The sequence below is a fragment of the Mustela erminea genome, chromosome 9 (assembly GCF_009829155.1).
Source record: "Mustela erminea isolate mMusErm1 chromosome 9, mMusErm1.Pri, whole genome shotgun sequence".
NCBI lineage: Eukaryota > Metazoa > Chordata > Mammalia > Carnivora > Mustelidae > Mustela > Mustela erminea.
In genome coordinates, this window is record NC_045622.1 from 98,373,954 (window position 1) to 98,400,189 (window position 26,236).

Sequence of the window (26,236 nt, forward strand, 5' to 3'; positions counted from 1 at the left end):
CTGTTCTCTTTCCTTATTCTCTCTCTTTCTCTCTGTCAAATGAATAAGTAAAATCTTTAAACATTAAGTAAAAAGAGACACCACAGACCTCTCTTCCCTCTTTTTTTTTTTATCTGTAAGTGTCTTGATCTTGGACTTCCCAGACCCAGAACTATAAGAAATATATGATACTGAAGCCAATCTATGGTATTCTGTTATAGCAACCCAAATGGGCTTAGATAGACATCTAGTTAATTTCCAAATTTATAGAGTTATTTCAAGTATTGAGATGAAAATCCTGGTCAATTGTCTACGTTCATCAGTCTGTATGTTTCCTTAAGACAGAGAATGTTACTTAATTGTCTTTGTAATCTGTATTTGCACAATGTCTGGGACATAGAATCCATTCCATGAACTTTGTCAGTTACTTGCATTCTCAAATTCTTGAACTTTTAGAGTGAGAATTTTGAGTTTTTTTTCATTATATATATTTGCTACAAATATTTCATCTTCTTTGATATTTGCTACAATATGTTGTTTTATTATATGTGTGGGTGTTTTATATAAAAATGTCATCTCTTAATATTCTTTTATTTTTTATTTTTTAAAGATTTTTAATATTCTTTTACTTTGAGTTCTTCTAGCAAATCAATTAGAAAATGTCATTTACTGTCATTCAGTGAATTTACAAATTTTAATATCTTTTTAAAAAATAACTCACCCAGTAAGTAGCATGCTGTCTTGATGATGACAGCTTTGTAATAGAGCTTGAAGTCTGGAATTGTGATGCCACTAACTTTGGATTTCTTTTTCAATATTCCTTTGGCTATTTGAGGTCTTTTCTGGTTCTATATAAATTTTAGGATTATTAGTTCCATTTCTTTTTTTTTAATTTATTTATTTTCATAAAAACAGTATTCATTATTTTTTCACCACACCCAGTGCTCCATGCAATCTGTGCCCTCTATAATACCCACCACCTGGTTCCCCCAACCTCTCACCCCCCACCACTTCAAACCCCTCAGATTGTTTTTCAGAGTCTATAGTCTCTCATGGTTCACCTCCCCTTCCAATTTCCCCCAATTCCCTTCTCCCTAACTCCCCATGTCCACCAAACTATTTGTTATGCTCCACAAATAAGTGAAACCATATGATAATTGACTCTCTCTGCTTGACTTATTTCACTCAGCATAATCTCTTCGAGTCCCATCCATGTTGCTACAAAAGTTGGGAATTCATCCTTTCTGATGGAAACATAATACTCCATAGTGTATATGGGTCACATCTTCCTTATCCATTCGTCCATTTAAGGGCATCTTGGTTCTTTCCACAGTTTGGCAACCGTGGCCATTGCTGCTATAAACATTGGGGGTTCAGATGCCCTTCTTTAAACTACATCTGTATCTTTGGGTTAAATACCCAGTAGTGCAATTGCAGGGTCATAGGGAGCCAAAACAGACACATAGATCAATGGAACAGAAGAGAGAGCCCAGAAATAACCCCTCAACTCTATGGTCAACTAATCTTTGACAAAGCAGGAAAGAATGTCCAGTGAAAAAAAAGACAGCCTCTTCAATAAATGCTATTGGAAAAATTGGACAGTCACATGCAGAAAATTGAAATTGGACCATTTCCTTACACCACACACGAAAATAGACTCAAAATGGATGAAGGACCTCAATGTGAGAAAGGAATCCATCAAAATCCTTGAGGAGAACACAGGCAGCAACCTCTTCGACCTCAGCCACAGCAACATCTTCCTAGGAACATCGCCAAAGGCAAGGGAAGCAAGGGAAAAAATGAACTATTGGGATTTCATCAAGATCAAAAGATTTTGCACAGCAAAGGAAACAGTTAACAAAATCAAAAGACAGAATGGGAGAAGATATTTGCTAATGACTTATCAGATAAAGGGCTGGTATCCAAAACCTATAAAGAACTTAGCAAACTCAACACCCAAAGAACCAATAATCCAATCAAGAAATGGGCAGAAGACATGAACAGATATTTCTGCAAAGAAGACATCCAGATGGCCAATAGACACATGAAAATGTGCTCCACATCACTCAGTATCAGGGAAATACAAATCAAAACCACAATGAGATATCACCTCACACCAGTCAGAATGGCTAAAATTAACAAGTCAGGAAATGGCAGATGCTGGCGAGGATGCGGAGGAAGGAGAACCCTCCTACACTGTTGGTGGGAATGCAAGCTGGTGCAACCACTCTGGAAAACAGCATGGAGGTTCCGCAAAATGTTGAAAATAGAAATACCCTATGACCCAGCAATTGCACTACTGGGTATTTACCCTAAAGATACGAAAGTAGTGATCTGAAGGGGCATGTGCACCTGAATGTGTATAGCAGCAATGTCTACAATAGCCAAACTATGGATAGAACTTAGATGTCCATCAACAGATGAATTGATAAAGAAGATGTGGTATATATACAATAGAATTACTATGCAGCCATGAAAAGAAATGAAATCTTGCCATCTGCGATGATGTGGATGGAACTAAAGGGTATCATGCTTAGTGAAATAAGTCAAGCGGGGAAAGACAACTATCATATGATCTCCCTGATATGAGGAAGTGGAGATGCAACATGGGGGGTTAAGAGGGTAGGAGAAGAATAAATGAAACAGGATGGGATTGGGAAGGAGCAAAACCATGAGTGACTCTTAATCTCACAAAACAAACTGAAGGTTGCTGGGGGGAGGGAGGTTGGGAGAGGGGGTGTGGGGTTATGGACATAGGGGAGGGTATGTGCTATAGTGAGTGCTGAACTGGTGATTCACAGACCTGTACCCCTGGGGATAAAAATATATGTTTATAAAAAATAAATTTAAAAAAAAAGAAACTATAAAAAAAACACCCAAAGTTTTCTTTTTAAATGATCTAGGATTTATTTTTGTTTGTGATGTGGATATATCTAAGCTTGTTTTCCTCTAACAGGAAAAATAATCTGCCAAAGTTATTAATGTCAGTAATAATTTAAAATTTTTCTATTTAATATGTCAAATTTTATACAATAAGTATGTTTGATATGGGGCCCATTTCCTCTCCTCTTCTGCTGTCTCTCCCTTTCCTCATTCTTCTCTTCCTTTTCCTTTGGTGTATTTCCCTGTGACTAACATTCTATGTCAGTTGCCAAGGATTTTAACATGTATTATACCAGGTAGGGATAATCTCTCTTAATTATTCAGCATTTTGAGGTTTCTTGCAATTTCTAAATATTAATTTTTCCTGATAAAATTTAGGATTATTTTGTGAAGTTTGAAATCCTCCCATAAAACTATATGTAGTTTTATATGACTCTCCACATTGATTTTTAGGGAAAATGGCACGTTTTCATATCTTGTTTCCCATCCAGAATGAGACATAAATTGTTAAGTCTTGATCAATGTCTTGATAAAAATTGCAATTATTTCCATAGAGTATAAAACTTGCCTTTTGGTGTCCTTATTTAAGAAGATTGGGAGGGAGACAAACCATAAGTGACTCTTAATCTTACAAAACAAACTGAGGGTTGCTGGGGGGAGGGGGGTTGGGAGAAGGGGGGGTGGGGTTATGGACATTGGAGAGGGTATGTGCTATGGTGAGTGGTGTGAAGTGTGTAAACCTGGCGATTCACAGACCTGTACCCCTGGGGATAAAAATACATGTTTATAAAAAATAAATAAATAAATAAATTAATTAATTAAAAATAAAGGTCAGTTTAGGATAGGAAAAAAAAAAGAAGCAGCTTTTCTTATTTACATTTGATTCACATTTTCAATGAGATAATTAGAAAGGGCTCCATGTCTTTTGCTGGCATGAGTTAGAGCACATTTTTCATAGGCATTGGTGTATGTTTATACACAAATGTTCATAAGCCTACACTTGACAATACACAAGTATGTATCCAACCACAGAGATCTGTATCTGACCTCATGTAGCTCTGTATAACCACATGTAGGTACATAGTCAATGATCTGTAGGTCTGTATCCCACTTCATATATGTGTTTATATGTGAACATGCAGAGATCTACATCTGATAACAAAGGGGGAGTATTTGACTACCCATAAGAATACATATCTTATGTATACACACACACACACATATAAGATATGTATTCTTATGGGTAGTCAAATACTCCCCCTTTGCTATCAGATATAGATCTCTGTATGTATACATATATATATATGTATACATATATATATACAAATATATTTGTATATATATACAAATATTTTTTCCTGGTTAAGAGACTTTAGTAGACATACCTTAAATCTTTCTGAAGTGTACACTAGGGTCTTATATCTACAACTTTGAGATTATATTTATTTTGGTACCATTTCTTACTTTTAGAGATTTTCATTTTTTGGAGAGGTTGGGAATGAGAGCCAGTGTTATTCTTGAATCCAGTAGTTCTTGTCTCCCTTGATGTTTTTCCTGAATTCTGCTTGAGAACTTAACAGTTCCTCTTATAATTCACCTCTCTTTATCCATTATTCAACATATCATACACTGCTAAGAAAACAGCTGGCACTTCAATATTCTATTTGGAAATCTTAGTCAAATCCACCTGCTCATTCAGGGATAGTTCCCATTTTCCACACTCCTATGGGTGAGGAATAGTCAAAGTTTTGCCGCACTTGGTGACACAAGTCACTTTTCCTTCAGTCTCCAAGCACAGTTACTCCTGTGTTTTAAGATTTGCCTTAGGGAAGCCTTGACACCTTTCCAGCTTCCATCACTTCTGGTGCCAAAACCAACACCTCATGCTTTACATTTTGTTATGGAAGCATTATACTTCCAGGTCTCACTTTTTGTTCTGCTTATCTTTTGCTACATGGAAAGTTTTGTGACATAAAATGACTCCAAAGTTTTGTGACATAAAATAACAGCTCTTTTAATTTACCTCAAAATTTTGTGGAGCAGCAATATAGGCAGAGGTTGGCTGGGTATTTTTTTCTGGCTTCATGTGTCATGAACTGAAGTCACTCTATGGTATTCAGCTGGTAACGGAGTGGTCTGCGGATCCAGCACAGCTTTACTCATGTTCAAAGTGTCTTGGAAATGAGGACTGGAAGGAACTCACAGGGTCCCTCTCCCTATCCAGTTAGAAACAGTACCACAGGCAGGTAGTCAGACTTTTTACATGGTGCTCTGAGATCTCAGTTGTAGAAAGTGAAAGCAGTCAAGTCAGTTACAGGTTAACCCCAAAATGAACTTTTGCCATTTTCTACTGGTCATGGAAGGGGCATAACCTGCCCAGATTTGAGGTGGTGGAGAATTAGGTGATGATGCTTGGTAGGGAAGCCCACACTTGATGGCAAAGTCACATTACAGAAGAGCATTTGGGATGGAAGATATTGTATCTATTTTGGGAAATACAACTGTCCACATCTCTGAAAGGGCATGCTGGGAATTTCATGTAGATTGCGTTGAATCTACAGATCACTTTGCAATGCATAATATCTTAACAATATTGAATTTTCTAGTTCCTGGACACAAGGAATTAATTTATTGGAGTGTTCACAAAATGTTGTTTTGTTAATATTTATAATTATTAGTGGAGGGATGTTGTTTATCTTTTCCTAAGTAATGTCATTTTCAGATAAAAATGTTAAAAGAGCTTAACATTTTGCAATTTTTCAATTATTATTAATATGTAGAATTGTAATTTAATATTTTATTTGAATCTTGTGTCTAAAAAGTCACTGAATTCACTTATTATTTCTAGTAATCTCTGTAGATTCCTTTGGGTTTTCTATGACACAATCACTTTTATGAAAATAAGATAGTCCATTTCTTGGAAAGATACAGCAGTATTTAGTTTTTGATTAATTTCTTAGTTCTTTTTCAGAATCTTGTGTTTTTCCTTTATTTTACCCATTTTATTAAGGTATCAATTCTTCTATAATAATTATTTTAATAAAAAACATTTATTAACATTTTTTTAAATTTTTTAAATTTCTTTTCAGCGTAACAGTATTCATTGTTTTTGCATTGCACCCTGTGTTTCATGCAATCCCTGCCCTCTCTAATACCCAACACCTGGTTCCTGCAACCTCCCATCCCCTGCCCCTTCAAAACCCTCAGATTGTTTTTCAGAGTCCATAGTCTCTCATGGTTCACCTCCCCTTCCAATTTCCCTCAACTCCCCTCTCCTCCCCATCTCACCTTGTCCTCCATGCTATTTGTTTTTCTCCACAAATAAGTGAACCAGATAATTGACTCTCTTTGCCTGACTTATTTCACTCAGTATAATCTCTTCCAGTTCCATCCATGTTGCTACAAAAGTTGGGTATTCATCCTTTCTGATGGAGGCATAGTACTCCATAGTTTATATGGACCACATCTTCCATATCCATTCTGTTGATGGGCATCTTGGTTCTTTCCACAGTTTGGCGACCGTGGCCATTGCTGCTATAAACATTGGGGTACAGATGGCTCTTCTTTTCACTACATCTGTATCTTTGGGGTAAATACTCAGTAGTGCAATTGCAGGGTCATAGGGAAGCTCTATTTTTAACTTCTTGAGGAATCTCCACACTGTTTTCCAAAGTGGTTGCACCAACTTGCATTCCCACCAACAGTGGAAGAGGGTTTCCCTTTCTCCACATCCTCTCCAACACACGTTGTTTCTTGTCTTGCTAATTTTGGCCATTCTAACTGGTGTAAGGTGATATCTCAATGTGGTTTTAATTTGAAACTCCCTGATGGCTAGTGATGATGAACATTTTTTCATGTGTCTGATAGCCATTTGGATGTCTTCATTGAAGAAGTGTCTGTTCATATTTTCTGCCCATTTTTTGACATGATTGTCTGTGTTTTTGTGTGTGTTGAGTTTGAGGAGTCCTTTATAAATCCTGGATATCAACCTTTTGTCTGTACTGTCATTTGCAAATATCTTCTCCCATTCCGTGGGTTGCCTTTTTGTTCTGTTGACTGTTTCCTTTGCTGTGCAGAGGCTTTTGATTTTGATGAAGTCCCAAAAGTTCATTTTCATTTTTTTTTTTCCTTTGCCTTTGGAGACATATCTTGAAAGAAGTTGCTGTGGCTGATATTGAAGAGGTTACTGCCTATGTTCTCCTCTAGGATTCTGATGGATTCCTGTCTCAAGATGAGGTCTTTTATCCATTTTTTTAAGACTTTATTTATTTATTTGACAGAGAGATCACAAGTAGGCAGAGAGGCAGGCAGAGAGAGAGAGAGAGAGAGGAGGAAGCAGGCTCCCCACTGAGCAGAGAGCCCGATGTGGGACTCGATCCCAGGACCTTGAGATCATGACCCGAGCCGAAGGCAGTTGCTTAACCCACTGAGCCACCCAGACGCCCCTCTTTTATCCATTTTGAATTTATCATTGTGTACCATGTTAGAGAATGGTTGAGTTTCATTCTTCTACATATAGCTGTCCAGTTTTCCCAGCACCATTGATTGAAGAGGCTGTCTTTTTCCCACTGTATATTTTTTCCTGTTTTGTCAAAGATTATTTGACCATAGAGTTGAGGGTCCATATCTGGGCTCTCTACTCTGTTCCACTGGTCTATGTGTATGTTTTTATGCCAGTACCATGCTCTCTTGGTGATCACAGCTTTGTAGTAAAGCTTGAAATCAGGTAACATGATGCCCCCAGTTTTATTTTTGTTTTTCAACATTTCCTTAGCGATTCGGGGTCTCTTCTGATTTCATACAAATTTTAGGATTATTTGCTCCATTATTTGGATTTGGTGTTGCTATTTCTAGGAATTTTCTAGAGCAGAAATATTCAAACCAGTCAGTAAAAATTTCTGTGATGTGCATTGTTTCATTGTGTGTAAGAGAGAATACTAGAAATAGCATAAATGTCAAGCAAAAATGTACCAGTTTAATGAATCATGGTACAACCGTAAAGGAGAATAATCTGTAGAAATTGAAATGTAGGAAAAACTGTAACTGCTGACAAATAACATCCATACAAACTATTGAAGTTCCATGAATATTATTGTATTTTTATGTACTTGAATATAGAGTAAAAAAACATAAGTGATTGTACACATTCAATATACCTAAACTTCCAGAGGCACATCTGAGGAGCATGCCCTAAACTGTCAGTAGAGGGTCAATAGGGCTTATGGTTGGGAGTGGTCCTTTCCCTTTAAATTTTCTACCACTCTATCTTCCCACACAAAATATTTCCCAAGGGCTATGGTCTCCTTCTTGATATTTATAAAAATTAAAGAGAGCATTTAGGAGAAGCATATGTATACATCTAATAAAATCTCAAAGCATTCACTATAAGTATAAGTAAAAACATGAGGCCAGGGCAAAGAATATGTTATAAAATAGTTTGTGGTCAGTAGCTTTAACCTCCTTCTAGGAAAAGAGATGGAGATGCTGATCTAAGTCCTTTACATTTATAAAATCATTTAGTCCTTTCATTACCCTCTCATTTTTTAGAAAGTGAAACTGAGACACAGACAGGTTACCTGTGTTCTCAGAAGTGAGAAGTGAGTGTAGTGTGGAAAATCAGGAGTTTTGCATAGATCTTTATGATTATAGCCTTACTACCTGTTCCAGTTGAACTGCAAACCAGCTACGTTTACCTACTCAAGGCATGTTTAAAGAGGGTGAGTTAGGGGTGTCTGTGACTGAGTTTTAGGAGATAGCACAAATAAAACATTCAATACACATTCAAATTATAATTTATGTTGATATCTTTTCACATTTTAATGCTTGTAAATGTAAATATCTGCTGCTGCCCCTCGGAACAATTTGTTACTTAAACTGTAACCCCTGGAGGATTTTACTAGTTGCCAAGCACATTTAGATATGGCCTTAAGAAATACATATACTGACAACAGGTCTTTGGGGAGAAGGACGTTGTACGACCGTGAAGCTGGGCAGCTGGGAATGCCCGGCTCGCTCAGGGCGGAATGCCGCCCCTTCACAGAAGCTGGGCAGCTGGGGATGCCTGGCTCGCTCAGGGCAGAACACCGCCTGCTTCAGGGAAGCCCAGCACCCGGGAACGCCCGGTCAGCTCAGGGTGGAAGGAAAACCGCCTGCTTCCCTTTTTCGTTATTGCTCCTTTCTCTTCCCAGAAGTGCTCGTTGTTAGTTAGATGAGTCCTTTGAATGTGCTTGGTTAATTATAAACTTTATCCTCCTTCTTGCTTGTCAGCAAGACAGGATTAACGTTTGACCTTCATCAATCCTTCTATTGGCTATTGTTTTCTATCCAATAAAAGTGAGACGGTGGAGTTGCTCGGGGCAGCAGTCCTTTTCCACTGTTGTCCCGTGCTCCCAGTCTTTTGCAGCTGACTTGTTTGTGCCTAATTCTTCTCTCCTCGCCGACTGGAAGCGGCAAATATCAAACCTTAACTATAATGCTAGGAGCTTATGATGTTTAATACAACAACTTGAAAAAAGCACCTGAGATTTAAAGAGAATGTGTAACCTCCAATTTATTACATCCCTCGAAGATAAATGTAGAATGGATTTCTTGGCAGTAAGTTTTTGTGAAGTGCAGGCTTGTGTGATGTCAAAGTCCATGTATTCTGGCTATGTACATTATGTTTTCCCTTTCTTCATGCCTTGCTCATGCCGTTCCCCTTTCTTGTTTACTTTCTACATCATACATTTAGAATTGGCTCTATTCTCACGTCAAGGCTTAGCTCATTTCATCTTCTTTGAATCTATGGACCATATTGATTGTTGTACACTTACTGTTTCAGGAGTTCTTATTCTGTCCCCACCTTTATGGATAGGGCACTTCCTGTATCCCTCACACTCTAGGACATACTATAGAATGGAAGTACACATTATCTAGGTAATAATTAGACATTGAAGAAATGTAATTCTGCACTTTATATTAACAGCTTTTTTTTTTTTTTTAGCAATGGTATTTCACAGGATCACTGGAAAATGAAGGCATTATTATAAAGAGGATCCGAAGGCCGTGATTCAACACTGAATTGAAAGTCCAAGGTACAGCTCTGCTCTTGGGTTTGGTTAAAGCAGACCTAGGAGTAGAAAAGAGAGAGCTAAAAGATGGTAAATGGGATATGTGGATATGTAAGCCTGGATGCTGGAGGAGTAGGATCCAGGCTCTGACAATGGCAATCTCTCATTTCTGGATGCATGATCTGCACCACCATTGCCTGGGGACCAGGATTCAGGGCTGCTTTCCTTGGATGAATTCAGTTTCATGGGTTTAATTAAATTAAATTAAATGACCTATGTGTACACAGCACAGCATTAGAAATTTGTGAAAATAGAATAAATTAGCTATCCTTAAGCATCCACATAAGGAGACAACCAACCTGAAGTTAAATTAAAAAATGGCTAGGAATACAATTGAATTATTGCTGATATGCACCCTATATGTTTATTGTAACAAATATCCAGGATGGTGGTGCTAAAAGGGGCACAGGGGAGGAAGTAGGCAGGAGAGAAGAATGGATTTCTTGACAACATGTGGCATAGGCAGAAGCTGGAGGAAGTCACGAGTTTAGAAGAATAGAAAATAATCATGAAAATTTGGTTAGTGTTTCCTAAATATTCTTATGCTGGTACTTCTTTTGATGCTCATGAATGTATTGTGGGGCAGGGTATATAACTCTTAGAGAGGCTGCAGAGGATGATGGTTAGTAGCTTGTGCTATGAATTTGCTCACAGACCCACCCAAAATGTACAAGCTCTACAAGCATTATCTACCACATCAGAGAATCAAGATAATACCATTCCATGTCTCATAAGTCTTTTGTGGGACTTAAAAGAGGAAATCATGAAGCTCTTAGCACAGTACCCTCAGATAATAACTCCATGACACATACTAACTTTTACTACTATTACACTGTTTTATTTTTGAAGGATTGAAGATTATATTAAGTCAGTAAGGGTCGTGAGTGGGACAGAGTGCGAAGTCTGCTTATCTGGCCCCATGGCCTTTCACTGTACTAGATAAAAGAAGGTGTATGTTCTGGTAGTTAGAGATGGACTTGATGGCTGTGGGAGGAGATATTAAAAAAAAAAATGAGGTTGATATCTATGGGCAAAGTCTTGAATGTCTGGTTGAGGTATGTATTAGTGGCCAAAGAAGAAGTGTGATGAATTTATAGATTTTAAGACAGAATGAACATTATTATCTATTCTAGGGTATTATGCTTTAAAATATCTTTTAAGTCCTAAGATGGCTCAAAGAACATCTTATATTTGGAAGTGCAAACATTTCATGTAGGTAGCTCTGAGCTGCTGTCTTTGAGAGGGACAGAGTTCCTTAGCTGGCTTCTTTGAATCCTAACATACCTGTCATCTACGATAAATGCCTCTTCTCCAGAGGAGGAAAATGGAGGTCCAGAGTGGTGAGCAATGTCACTACACATTCTAGAAGTTAGAGGAATAATTTGAAATAAAACCCTGATTATGAGACTATGATCCTTCTACTTTATTAGAGCTACTAAAGCATTATTGAAGTTCTTGGGCTATAGATTGGGGTTAGCCCATATTTTAGACTGCAAACAGTGTCCCAGAAGCTGTGTACCTTGTTTAGTAAAAACATGGGGGCTTAAGTGGGTAGGAGAAGAATAAATGAAACAAGATGGGATTGGGAGGGAGACAAACCATAAGTGACTCTTAATCTCACAAAACAAACTGAGGGTTGCTGGGGGGAGGGGGTTTGGGAGAAGGGGGTGGGATTATGGACATTGGGGAGGGTATGTGCTTTGGTGAGTGCTGTGAAGTGTGTAAACCTGGTGATTCACAGACCTGTACTCCTGGGGATAAAAATATATGTTTATAAAAAATAAAAAATTAATTTAAAAAAAAAAAGGGATAATATGAAGAGTGTGTCTTTGGGTTTTAGAAGAGCCTAAGAAAACCTTATTTTATATTCCCATTTAAAGTAGTGGTCTCTAATGTGTTCCTACCAAAAGGCAGACAGCCTCTGCCTAAGTATCCAGAGCCAGGAGAAGTTTGCTACCAGAGCGGTACTTTCATTTTATCATTTGGGATCAATTAAAATGGGGCTGTTATGAGTTATACTGTTAGCAGCTGGTTACCGTATTAGAGGCTGGAGAAAAAAAGCAGGTCAAGAGAGTCTGAGACACAGTGTAAAATTATCCAACATACTTAGTGATGACTAACCAAAAATAATATTCTTTTGTAGATTTTCTATCTCAGAGTGGTGTACTTATATCAGCCCATAGTAAATGAAGAATCCAAACAATGACTGAATTCATTCTTTTGGGCATTACAGAGAACCCGGAGATGCGGAAAATACTCTCTGCTGTGTTTCTAACCATGTATGTGTCCACAATGTTGGGAAACCTACTCATGTGGTAACTGTGATCACAAGTCAGAGTCTGAGATCATCTATGTATTTTTTCCTTACTTGCTTGTCCCTCATGGATGTCACCTACTCTTCTGTCATTGCCCCAAAGATGATTGTAGACTCTCTCTCCAAGACCACTATCATCTCATTAGAAGGCTGCCTGACTCAGCTCTTTGCAGAGCATTTCTTTGGTGGTGTGGGGATCATCCTTCTCATCGTGATGGCCTATGACCGCTATGTGGCCATCAGTAAGCCCCTGCACTACACGACGATCATGACCTCTCTGATGTGCTATCTGCTGCTGGGAGGGATCTGGGTGGGAGCTGTTCTCCATGCAGTAATACAGCTTCTCTTCATGTATCAAATACCCTTCTGTGGCCCCAATGTCATTGATCACTTTATGTGTGATTTGTTTCCCTTGTTGAAACTGGCCTGCTTGGACACCCACACCCTGGGTCTCTTAGTCATCTTCAACATTGGGGTGATGTGTGTGACCATCTTCCTTATCCTCATCACCTCCTATGTGGCCATCCCCTGCTCCCTGAGTTCTTGTAGCTCTGAAGGGCGGCACAAAGCCCTCTCCACCTGTGGCTCCCATCTCACTGTGGTCATCTTGTTCTTTGTGCCATGCATTTTCCTGTATGTGCGGCATACGTGTCTATGGCCACTTACCCCATAGACAAGGCAATGGCTGTGTCCTTTACCATTGTTGTACCCATGTTAAATCCATTGATCTACACCCTGAGGAACATTGAGGTAAAAAATGCCATGAGGAAACTGGTGAAACGAGGGACCCTGGATATCATTGGCTTACATGCTAAGGAAAGATCTTTCCTACAAGGATAATGAGTTCCTGCAAGTCCCATTCATTCCAAATCATTGGTTACCCTAGAGCCAGTGGCATTATTTATGTGTTCCAATCAGATTAAGATACTATAATCAAGTTATTTCCTAATTCTGTTGTACATTTGCTCCATCCTTTTTTTTTTTTTTTTTTTTTTTTAGCTTTTTAAAAAAATTAACTCAAGTCTGGATTTTAATAATTCAGGTCCTGGTTCAGGGCTTTTGTTTGTTCTTACACTGCTTTCTGCTAAACTTCTCTTTCCCAGAGCTATTCCTTGGCTGGCTCCATCTCATTTTCCTTTCTTTATTTTCCTTTTTCTTTCTTTCTTTCTTTCTTTTTTTTCCCCCCCCGTTTTTACCCCCTTAGGGTGAAGTTTCCATCTCTTTAAACAGTTTCTCCTGATGTCTTTCCCTTGGTATTCTCCTTAGTTACTCTCTGCCTCTTCATTCCTGTATTCATTTTGCATGTCCTCATCTTGCCTCATGTCAAAAGAGAAGAAAAAGCCCATGGCAGCATGAATAACTTGTTGTTAGTAAAATAATTGGGATTATAATGTTTCTGTTTTATTTATAGAATTGCAGAACTAGAAGGATCTTAATGATATTCCTAGCTTCAAATATTTGTACTCTGTTTGGGAATTTTCCTAGTGTCAAAAGTAGGTCCAAAATTTCCATCTTCTATTACATAGGTGAGAGCTTTTTTTTACCATTTGTGTTGAAATTATTACTATCAGTTCGAATACAAGTTTCTTCTCTTACCTCTTGTAAGTTTCTCCCAAATTAATTCACATTAAATAGCTTTACTCTTTAAACATATTACTTTGGAGTTCAGTAACTGTCTCCTTTTTAAAATTTTTTTAACCTTTTTTTTTAGATTTTTATTTATTTATTTGACAGGGAGATCACAAGTAGGCAGAGAGGCAGGCAGAGAGAGGAGGAAGCAGGCTCCCCATGGAGCAGAGAGCCCATTGTAGGGCTCGATCCTAGGCCCCTGGGATCATGCCCTGAACCAACATTGGCTTTAACCCACTGAGCCACCCAGGAACCCCCAGTGCCTGACTTCTTAACAGTAACATCTGAAACAAGTTTTGATCTTACTCCTTTTTTATAGGAACTTGCTGTTACTAATGGTAGCTTATAAATCATATGATTCTCTCTATATGAGAATTGAAAAATTCAATACTATTCATGATACAAATGCAAAGCAAAATAGGGTAAAATGTTGCCCTAGTTTGGAGAAGAATATCTTCTTAAAGAGCTATTGCAAGCATGAAATTAATGGAAAAACATTAGATGAACTTGCTTCCTATTTCACTGAGAAAAATTAAATCAGCAGAAGAACATTTCCACAGTCATGACTATCAATATACCAGCATCTCTTCAATTATATACTACCTTTCTACCTTCTCCAATAAACACATAACCTTGCTCCTATCCAAAGGCAACCAATCTCTTTACAATCTGTGTTCTGATCTTTACCTCCTTGTCACTTACATAAAGGCATCTCTTATTTCACCTATATTTCCCTTACTAATGGATCATTTGCTTCAGCAAGGAAGCAGTCTGTCATTTCTTTTATTTTAAAAATGAAATCTTCCCTTGGTCTTATTTCCTTTATCAGCTACTGCTCGATTTCATTGCCTCCTCTTTGTAGCAAAACTTAAGAGGTTCTTTAATGCTGTTTCCCAATTCTTTCTATTCTCTTTAAACCTCTTCCAGGGATACTACAGTACCTAACACTGAAAATGCTCTTTTCAAGGTCACCAGTGACATCTGTGTCCCAAGTTTGAGTAGTCTTTCCCCATTTCTTATCTTATGGACACCATCATTAATCCCAGTCAGAAGACTGAAGAATCTTTCTGTGTTCTAATCAGACAATAAGCAAATACAAAAGTACCTCCTCTTTCCCTGCAATTCTAGAACTCCAGCAGTAACTCACTCTGCCTCACCCTGGATATTCACCGAGGCAGTGGTCCTTTGGGAAATTTGACTGGTTCTGCCCAGTAAGGTCCTGATTTTGAGACACCATTTTCTATAATGAATTAATAACACCCCTCCACCAGAAAGATGAAGTGTATTTTCATTAAAATTGATAAACTGATTCTAAAAATTTGTATTTATGTAGCTATGTTTGAACATCTTTGGCGATAAAACCAGTGTGAGGGACATAGAGATAGGGGACAGGAGCTTCTACAAACCAAAACATACCGTAAAGCTCTGCTTTGTAAACATTTTGCTATAGGCCTGTTAATAAAGAACTTTAACGAATGGAAGAAATGGCCCAGAGATTAAGCCATCTATCTTTGGAAACTTGGTATAGATTTTGTAAATTAATACATGATGAAGGCAGGATTTTAAATCTGAGGGTAGAATGGTTTTATTGGATCAAGTTTAGAAAGGCAAATTGCTATTTATCTCCCTCTGATTCCCCTCACTTCATACATTTCTTTGTGCCTGTCTCTGTCTCTGTCCTTTCTGACTTGTAAAGCTGTTTTGTGAAACTTCACCTAATGCTTGCACAAATAACATGTTTTTTATATTATCTGTCTCCCCTACCTTCACACTATTATTTCAGTGTTATAGCTTTCATTTCCTATAACAGAATCAAATAATTAATGATGGAGAAAACAGGGCATGAAATAAAGTAGAAGATGCCAAGTGTGGTTTGAAGTAGGGTCCAGAGTTCCAGGATTAATTACTGGAGTCCTGCTGTTGAGTCATGTGTTTAGAAGATCATCTCCTCTAGGAATGTGGACCTGGTCAGATGTTCTTCTAGTCAGGGAATCTCTCTAAACTGTCAGTGAAAAGAAAATAACACTTGTCTCTTAATACCACAGGTGAATAATGCTTATTCCTTAATACTACAGGTGAAGGTCCTTCTGCAAGTTCATTTTTCTGATGAATCACTTCAATTCTGCTTCTTTTTGTCAGATGTGAATAGTCATAAAATAGGTAGGATACAAGAGTGTGTAGAACAACAGACTTCTGGGTATGGACCCTCTCCGAAGGGACATCATGATCTAAGTCTAAGTTTCCCTCAAGCTTCAATCCCAGAGCTACCTAGATTCAGAGTAAGCAGACCTGCCATTCCTTCTCTTTAAAAGAAAATGGAAAAGATAAAAATCCCTTTAATCTTTAAAAATTGTGTGCTTTAGTGTTAAAGTGATGACATATATAGGTTAAGTACTGATGAATAAAAAAAGTAGATTTTAGATTAGTCTATACATCATTGCACATTATTCATAAAATATGTTAATCTTTAACAAGCACCTGTTGCTTCTCCACTCCCAATACATTACAGGTCCTTATAGATTTGATGTTGCACTTCATCCCAGGACTCAGCTCTTGTATTTAGTAAGCACATGGGCATTTTGCCTTAATGCTGCACAGAGATATTGTATTCCATCTGAATCCACAGTTTTCTATTCCTGAACATAAAGGGAATGGAAAGTGTCTTCAAATGGAAACTCAGAAGAATTTGGAAAAAGAGAAAAGAAAAAAAAAACTTTAATTGGTTGGAGACATAAAAGTTTTACAAATACTTGATCAAATCAAACCACAGGAAACTGTGTCTTAAAATATCATACTGATGGGAAATTGCCAAACCCTGAGGAGAACAGAGAAGTAGTTCTATAGGGTCATGACCTTTCAGGGAAACTTCTTTAAATTGCAGTTGGAAATCAAGGAGGACACTTTGCTTCTTTACTTTTTTCCTGGAGATTATGTTGAAGATAGATAAGTAGTGGGGAACATTCTCTAACTTGTCAGCCAGAGCTACTCTTCCTCTCCCTCTTACATGTACAAGTAAGACTTGGGAACACACTTCACATGTTGGGTTAGTCATTGAAGGGGTTTTTCTCTGTGCAGTATATGAGATTGCCATCCCCAGAATTTTCAAGAAACTGACAAACGGTGAGATTTATAATGCACATTTTTGCATTTTCAGGGAGGATTTTAAAGTGTGAGGTAGGAGGCACCTGGGTGATTCAGTGGGTTAAAGCCTCTGCCTTTGGCTCAGGTCATGGTCTCAGGGTCCTGGAATCAAGCCCTGAATTGGGCTCTCTGCTCAGCGGGAAGCCTGCTTCCTCCTCTCTCCCTGCCTGCCTCTCTGACTACTTGTAATCTCTGTCTATCAAATAAATAAATAAAATCTTTAAAAAAAGAAAAGTTATTAAAAAAATAAAGTGTGAGGTAGTACTTAGAAGAATGGTGTTGTCCAGCTGCCAAGGGTAATGCAAGCATGAGTCTATCACATAGCTATGTACCCTTGGGCCAGCCACATAATTTTTTCACCCTAAATCTTCATTTTTATTGTAGATTATATACGAAAAGTCTCAAAAGATTTGGAAACTAAATAATTTATGTGGTGTTCACAGGACAGCACTTGACACAATCATATGTGCTCAGTAAATAGCAGCTGTTAGAATGCAAACATTTTTTAGAGGGTTAGGAGTACCTAATATATCAAAGCTAATGAAATTATAACTTATTTAGTTTTTCATCTTCAAGTTCAATCCAAATGCTGATGAAATGCCACATGTACCTATATATTTAAAATACATTCATATGTGACTGATATGTACTAATAAGTACATAAAATCTTAAATTTAGCCTGAAATAGGATTATAGAATATTACTTACAATGGTGACCATACTATTAATTCTTCATATAGATTTGCTTGTTTGTTTCTTTTTTCCTTAATGTCTTCTGCCATAGAACTAATGGATATGGATATAAGCAAGATGTCAGAGAAATAATTCAGGAGAACAATCATAAATTCAAGAGCTAGGCTTGAATAAAGTATTATAAATGAGATCCAATCAGGTCAGATTAAAAAATGCTATGAATGAGTTGCAGTCTAGGTGGCTCGGTGGGTTAAGTCTCTGCCTTTGGCTCAGGTCATGATCTTAGGGTCCTGGGAAGAGCCCTGCTCAGCAGGGTGCCTGCTTCCCCCTCTCTCTCTGCCTGCCTCTCTGCCTACTTGTGACCGCTCTCTGTCAAATAAATAAACAAAATATTTAACCAAAAAAAAAAAAATGAGTTGCATTCTAAACTGGATACTCTAACAGTCTGGGTAAATGAAACAGAAAGAGAATCAGTGATCTAGAAGATAAGCTGAGGGAAAGAAGGAAGTTGAGTAAAACAGAGATAGGCATCTAGAAGCACATGAAGAAAGGGTTGGAGATATTAATGAAGACATTAAACGTTCCAATGTCAGAATTCTTGGGATTCTCATATAGTTTTATAAATATATTTGAAAATTGAAACAGGAATTTCTATTATTTTCAGAATGATTGATGCTAGAATTAGTTTTGTGCCAAAATGAGTGGGAAGGAAATAGTGGGCAAAGGGGAGAGTGGGGAGCAAGATTCCCCAGGTCACAACCCAGGAGATGGTTCACAGTTCCATTTACAGCCATGAGGATCCTTGAGCAATCTCTGGTGCACCTCCAGTGTATTGAAGAGTATGGCTATTGAGAAAGGATAGAACTTTGAATCTTTGGGAAAGTTTGGCCATGATATATCTATATGTGAAAGGCTTATAAAAGTTTAACACTTTTAGTTTAAGAAGCTATGTTATGTTATCATGCTAGTTCCACTTACAGAAATCAATTATACTGGACACTTGATAAAATGATTCTCAAGCCCCCTCTCCTTTTTTTCTGAACTGCTAAGTTGATGGAAAATGATGGTGTTGTGGATTTGAAGATTTTTAGGGGTGTCTGGGTGATCCATTGGCTTAAGCATCTGACTGTTGCTTTTAACTCAGGTGGTTGATCTAGTGTCTTGAGATCTCTGCATTCAGCATGGAGTCTGTCAGATTCTCTGTCCCTCTCCCTCTGCCTCTCCTGCTCATACTGTCTCTCGAGAATAAATAAATCATCTTAAAAAAATTAAACTTGATTTTTGATTTTAAATTTCATATAGTTATCTCTAGGTACTTACTGAAAATAAAAGTCTATTATTTTTGTATGTTCACATCTTGATTTTAAGATTACATTAACATGTCTGAATAAATGGGCAAAGTTATTATACAATTGTTGTTTTTTTCTTTTCACATTATAAAAATGCTTCACCATTCATGTCCTCACACTATTAATTAGTGTTTCACTGTCAGCATCAGGTGCTATCAATCTGTCATAACCTGAATTGTAGAAGCATCCTCCTATTGATAACCACGTTAGATATTTCTAAATTTTCACTATCATAAATTACATGACATCATCTTCCATTATAAAAGTTACCACCCTATTTCACTTTTCGAATAACATTTAGGGTGGGAGTTGCTACTATAAGGTACACAAACATGTTTGTCATTCTGGAAATAATGCAAAGGTATTTTCCAAATGATTACATGAATGAAGCAGTTTCACTGCAACTTTAGAATTAGCATATTTTAAAAACCCACGATTTAAAATAAAACCACATATTTTACTTTATGATGATCTAAAATTTCCAGCTTACTGTTTGTGTAGACAGTGCTTAAAAATAATGCCAAATTGTTGATAGATTGTGTCTGTAAGTAATTGGGCATTATCTTCTGATTCTACATTCATTTGTTCTGTGTCCTTCATCAAAGGGTCTCATGTGAACAAGGGAATCAGAAGGCTTGAACCTCTACAGGTGGATGGAGAATTGAAAGGTGAACCTGCTCTGCATTCTTGAAAGGAAAGGATATTTGTTCTTTCCTGTTGACAACGTGGGAAGAACTTGGGTGTTAGAACTGAAGTTTCTCTATTAACATCCCAGACCTACCATCTGTTCTGAACTTTACCTTTATATGCACGAGTTTCCTACCAGTATAATAAGGACAAGACCTAACATGGACCATTTCCTAGGCACTAGGCCCAGAAAAAAAATTTTTTTTTTTTGTATTATTTAGCTTAGTCAACATGACAACACTCTGATATAGGTTATTTTTTCTAAACTTCTGCTCTTATTTTAAAATAATAAAATAAAAAATTCAACACATGGATACTTGTTCTGTGTTTGTATGGAGCTTCCCCATGTATCTTTCTTTTTTGTAAGGAATGAATGAACTCATCTTAAAGGCCAAGTTCATTTCAGATGTTTAAAGAAATATTTGGAGAGTAGCCATGATTTGCAAGTGACTCTTGACATGAATATTATTCTTCTGTTTGCAGATCAGGCAAACTCCTAGCAGGGATAGCATGCAAATGCCCTCTGCTCCTTTTCTGTGCTCATGGGTGGACATGAAAACTCCAGTGTCATACTACTTTCCTTAGAATCTTTCTCAACAGTCCACTCCAGGAAGCCACTGCTAAGTGACTAGAGTTGGCAATTGAGTTAAACTATTTCTCCATAGGTGGATACCTCCTTTCCCCCTTACAGGAGATCTGGCATTTTGAAAGTATTTAATAATACTTTTTCTCCTCCTCAACTCTTCCTGAACTCCCACTAGCACCTTCAGCAAATTTTGAATATTGTGTTCTTAGTGAAGCTAGAAACACAGAAGATAATTTTTCATGTGGACATACCAACTTCTTAATGGCTAATATATCTTTTAAAACTGGCCTGAAACACATTTTTCTTTCTCATAATTGTAGTTATGTTATGTACATGTTATGTACATGTTTCTTCTGGCAGCTTTAAGCTTTCCCTTGGAAATCATGCAAAACCAAAGCTTTATAACTTGAGTTTGGCCTCCTGGGGCTTTCACAGAATCCTAATGTTTAGAAAATAGTATTATTTGTATTTTTGTTTGGATACATTGCAACTGTCGGGGGCAACCTGCTAATTGGGGTGACCAGCAGCAGCAGCTCAGCACTCCTCGGCTCCCCATGGACTTCTTGGCTTTCCTGTCTTTCCTGGATGCCTGCTTCTCCACTATTATTGCCCCCAAGATGACTGTGGACTCCCTCTATGAGAGGGAAAACCATCTCCTTTGGAGGTTGCTCGACCCAGCTCTTTGCTGAACACTTCTTTGCTGGGGTGGAGGTGATTGTCCTCACAGCCATGGCCAGTGACAACTATTTGGCCATCTTTAAGCCCCTACACTACACAGCCATCATGGACAGGAGGCTCTGTGGCATTCTGATGGGTATAGGCTGGATGGGGAGGTTTCTGCATTCCATGATAAAACTTTAATTTCCAGCTGCCCTTCTTTGGCCCTAATGTCATTGATCACTTCATGTGTAATTTGTACCCAATTACTGGAGCTTGCCTGCACTGACACATCTTTGGCTTTTTGGTGGTTGCTAACAGTGGGTCTATCTGCATCATAATACTCCCTTTGTTTCTTGTCTCCTCTGTTGTCATCTTGCTCTCTCTGAGAACCCATAGTCCTGAAGGGTAGTAGAAAGCTCTCTTCCCCTGCATATCTCATTTGCTATTGTGGTTTTTTTCTTTGTCCTCTGCATATTTGTGTATGCACGACCTGCACCTGTTTTCTCCTTTGACCAAATGGTGGCTGTCTTTTACACCATCCTAACTCCTTTGCTGAATCCTTTGATGTACACTTTCAGGAATAGGGAAATGAAAAATGCCATAAAATATGGAACAGACTGATGGTGGTTTGTAGTGGCAAATGAAACACTGAGGTTTAAAAAATTGTGATGAATAGAAGTCAGATATTCGAGACAAAATCTTTGTGTGTTTTGTCCTCTTTAATAGGAGCTTATATATTGAAAAAAAAAAAAAAGAAAGAAAAGAAAGAGAAAAAGAAAAATGAAAAGACAAAAAGCCAATAATATGGTGTCAGGAAAAATATTTTCACATGTAGATCACTTACCAATTCTGATTTGGTAATTCAGTATTCTTAGTAAATTAAAAAGTGTTGAAGATTATGTTTTCTTAATATGTGAGATTCAATACAAGATTCGAAAGAGAAATTACCCATCAAACTCTTGCCACTCATCTCGTGCTTTGGTAAATCCTTGTGGAGGAATGACAAAAACATCTGAGAGATTAGAAACAGAAACTTACACTATTTTAAGAGAAAAGAAAGTTACATATAAGATATTGATCTCTGTGATCGATGAAGACACAGTCAGGAGTCTAGGGTGGAAGAGATCAAGCATTCTCAGAAACCAAGTAGTAGGAGTTCTTATATCATATGACTATGTTCTGAAAAAGCAAAACTCATACCTTGGATTTCATTACCCCACTTCCCCATCTACTTTTATTTATTTTGCTTTTTTTTTTTCAAGAAAAGTTTTTGCTTTCTGATATGCTGATATAATTTAATTTTCTTATTTTTAATTTTTTTTTGTCAGTTTCCTCCCATGGACTGTATGCTCTAGTTGAGGCAGGAAAATTTTTTTTTTCTCTTTTTGGTTCATTATGTATCATAATAGTCTAGAACATCCTTACTTAGGAGTTTGGTGAATAACTGTGGAATAAGTGCATAAATGAGGTATCTTCCCATATGCACCTTTAATTATATCTGTAACATTAACACACCAAAGTAAAGTTTGGCAAAGGAATGAAGTTATTGCTGATATTAGATTTTGGTAATGGCATCTCTCTCTATATATAAAATTTTATATAATATATATAAAATTATTTTATATACTTTTATATAAAATATATTTATATGGACATACAAAATTCAAGTAGAAAATAAAGCCATTGCTGTCTATGCATGTTCTCATTCTCCACACTCTCTCCCTTTTTCCATTCCCTGAAAACAATATGCCTTTCTCCCAGTGATCTGAATTTTAATTGTGAACTATTTCTGATCCAATTAAAATCATTTCTCTCCTCAAATTTCCATTTTATTGGTTGGGTTTATCTATCCAGAATTTCTGAATTATTCATTGGAAACCTTCCCTTGTAAGATACAACTTTAAATAAACAGAGTTTAAATCAGGGACCTGGTTGATGCTAAGATGAAGACAGAGGCGGCTTAAACTGGGGCAGACTTCAGTTGACGTTTGCTCTGTTTCCACAGTTTCCATGATGAGATGAGCATAGTCAAGTGAATTCAGGAAATCCTGGAGTTGCCTTGACAGAACCTGGAATCCAGATGGCATCCAGTCTTTTGGTGTACAAGAAATTTAATGAGCACTAAAGGTCATTTGACTCAGAGATTGAAGAAACTTCAAGAGATCGTTGACTCAGCTTCTTGCCTTTGGTCACTTCAGTATCTCCTTGCAAACTACCCTCCAAAATTTTCCCACCAGAACTGGAAAAGCTAGTCTTTCCCTCAAATGTAAGGCATTCATTTAGGACTTTTGGACTAGGAAGTTTAATGTAGGGGCTCATTTATTGGCTGTTCTTGTTTTCCAGGCTAAGAAATCTTATGACATTACTGTGTACATCATATGAACATAAAAGAGATTTAGACTTATACTTAAGAGATGTGGATTCTAAGCTCAGTTCTATTACCAATTAGCTATGGGAACTTTGTAAGGTATTTCACTTCTCTGGTTGTCAATATCCTTATGTTTAAATAAGATTAATAAAAACAAGATGGGATTGGGAGGGAGACAAACCATAAGTGACTCTTAATCTTACAAAACAAACTGAGGGTTGCTGGGGGGAGGGGGGTTGGGAGAAAGAGGGGTGGGGTTATGGACATTGGGGAGGGTATGTGCTTTGGTGAGTGCTGACTCACAGACCTGTACCCCTGGGGATAAAAATACATGTTTATAAAAAATAAAAAATTAAAACAAAAAAACAAAACAAAACAAAACAAAAAAAACAGATGAATATTTCTTTTGTGCTTTCTCTGAGACAGGGATTCATTCTTTTCTCTGTTAGATATTTTAAGATTTACAGAAGCATTTTAAAGGTAGGTCTTCATATTCCCATTTAATTGATGGGAAAGCTAAGGTTCTAAGACCTTAACTGACACACCAAAAACTGTCCTCAGGATTCTTCGAGTCCATTTGTAATAAAAGAGGCCAGGTGTTGAGGTATGATTTCCTCTCAGATGTTCTGTGAGATACCAGGGCTTGCTGGTTAACACTAGACCTTTCATCAAGAGTGCAAAGCATTGTGCATTCTTTTGTGAGGACCTCTCACCTCCATTCCTGTCTCCACCTTCTGTCCTTCACCTGTACCATGCATGGCTCATCTCATCCCCATTGAAGGTGCCTTCAATGTACGTGGCAGACAGTGACACTCCTGGCAGGTGATTCTTGGACCAGAGTACTGGGTAGTAATATTATTTTCCATAGGAAAATTAATTTTTAATGCAATCTATATCATCTTTAATAGCTTATAACTATTCTTGGGCAACTTTCTATGTGGACATGAAGAACAGCACGTATCTTTCTGTGTGGATATGTGGAAAGGCACATATCTTTTTAAAAAGACTTATGTATGTATGTATATATGTGTGAATGTATGTATGTATTTGAGAAGGAGAAGAGAAAGAGAAAGTAGGGGGAGGAAGAGAGGGAGATGGACAAGCAGAGTCTGTGCTAAATGCAGAGTCACACAGGGCTTGGTCTCATGACCCCAAGACCATGACCTGAGCCCAAATCAAGAGTCAGAGACTTAACTGATTGAGCCATCCAGTACCCCATGGATGGCAGGCACATTTAAAAAGAAAAAGAAGATAGAGAAGATGTGTATTCAAAAATTCTTTCCCTTTCCTTCTTTCATGTCTTCCTCACTGCATTGGCTTAGAAACATAGTTAAGATTAGGAAAAGGAGACCTGAATATTAATGATAAAATTAAAAAAAAAAAAAATATATATATATATATATATATATATATATATATATATATATTTATTTATTTATTTAGGAGACCTAGGTGGCTCAGTCAGTTGAGTGTCTGACTCTTGATTCCAGGTCAGGTCATGATCTCATGGTTATGAGATTGAGCCCTGTGTGGGGTTCTTCACTGGGTGTGGATCCTGCTTAAAATTATTTCTCTCCCTTTGCCCTCCCCCCCCACAACTCCTGTGCTCTGTTTCTCACTAAAAAAATATTCAAAATAGGAAAGAAAGAAAGAAAATAAATAAGAAAGAAAGGAAGGAAGGAAGGAAGGAAGGAAGGACAAAGGGGAAATTTTTGTTACCAGTTGAATTTGTTGAATTTTCCTAAGAGAAAATTGGGAATTAAAGAAGGTGCTTAACATCACATAGCAGATAACAGTGAGGCTAAGGTGCCTGTCAGTCTACCTGACATACTTCATGTATCCGAGCCTTTAGCTTGCTTCAACAACTTTCACGCTTCTAGAAGAGATGGGCTTAAGCAAAACTTATGGAGAAGTGAACACATTTTCTTCTTATGAAGTTCACAGTGAGTTGAAGCTAACTAATTGGCCCCAAAGCATGTGCTTGCCCATGGACCATCTGAACAGGGTAGCACATTGGACATCCTTTGGGACTAGGTTGGGAGTAATGGTTTACCTGGAGTTTCCAAGGCTAGACGCCTGCCTTAGGCATTTGTAAAATTGGTTGAGAATTGCCATAAATATGCAGTGCTGTGGAAGAAATCAGTTATCTCATGTGTTTTCCAAAAGAGCGACTCTTGGAAGAGAGGTGGCTTCAGAGGAATTTCTCTCTCAGAGTGCAGGGATAAGGTTCCTTCATAAAGATTTGAGGAACTGAATTAAGAAATTTCTCTTTTTCATGAAGGTCTCCCCTACTCCAATCTAGACCTCACTGTTTCTGTCTAAATTAGTGTTTCAGGGAGGAACTGTGTGATGTAGAGCCACATGCAGAATCCCCTTTCTGCATAAACTCTCTACATCCCATCACCTCTTGTGATAAATACATTGAAAAATCTCAATGAAGTATAGTTTGCATGTTTTATTCACGCTTCATATGATTCACCTTCTAGATAAATTGAAGTTGAAGATATGAAAAATATTTATTCTACTGGAAATCATCTATTTCCTCATAAGCAAAGAGGTAAGTTTTTCAGTCTGTCTGAGATCATTTCTTCTTCACATTGCCTTGTCAAGACTGACCTAATGGAATCTATACTCAGAGTGTCTTCTAACAAATTTTGAAGTTCCTGGACACTATTTCCACCCATAGGGGCTGAGGTGGTTAAGGCTTCCCAAGCGTTTCCTGGCTTCAGTGCAAGGCTTTTGTAGTTTTCAATCATCTCTGCTTAATGTAGGGGTGGGGTAGAGCAAGAAACTTCAGCATGGCATTGAGGCCAACTTGGGGGAAGTTTCTCTCTTGGA

At 37.6% G+C, this 26,236-nt stretch overlaps 1 pseudogene; it reads left to right on the plus strand.

Moving 5' to 3' along the window:
- The first annotated feature begins 12,157 nt into the window (after nt 1–12,157).
- Nucleotides 12,158–13,125, plus strand: LOC116599503 (annotated as a pseudogene).
- The last annotated feature ends 13,111 nt before the right edge of the window (nt 13,126–26,236 follow it).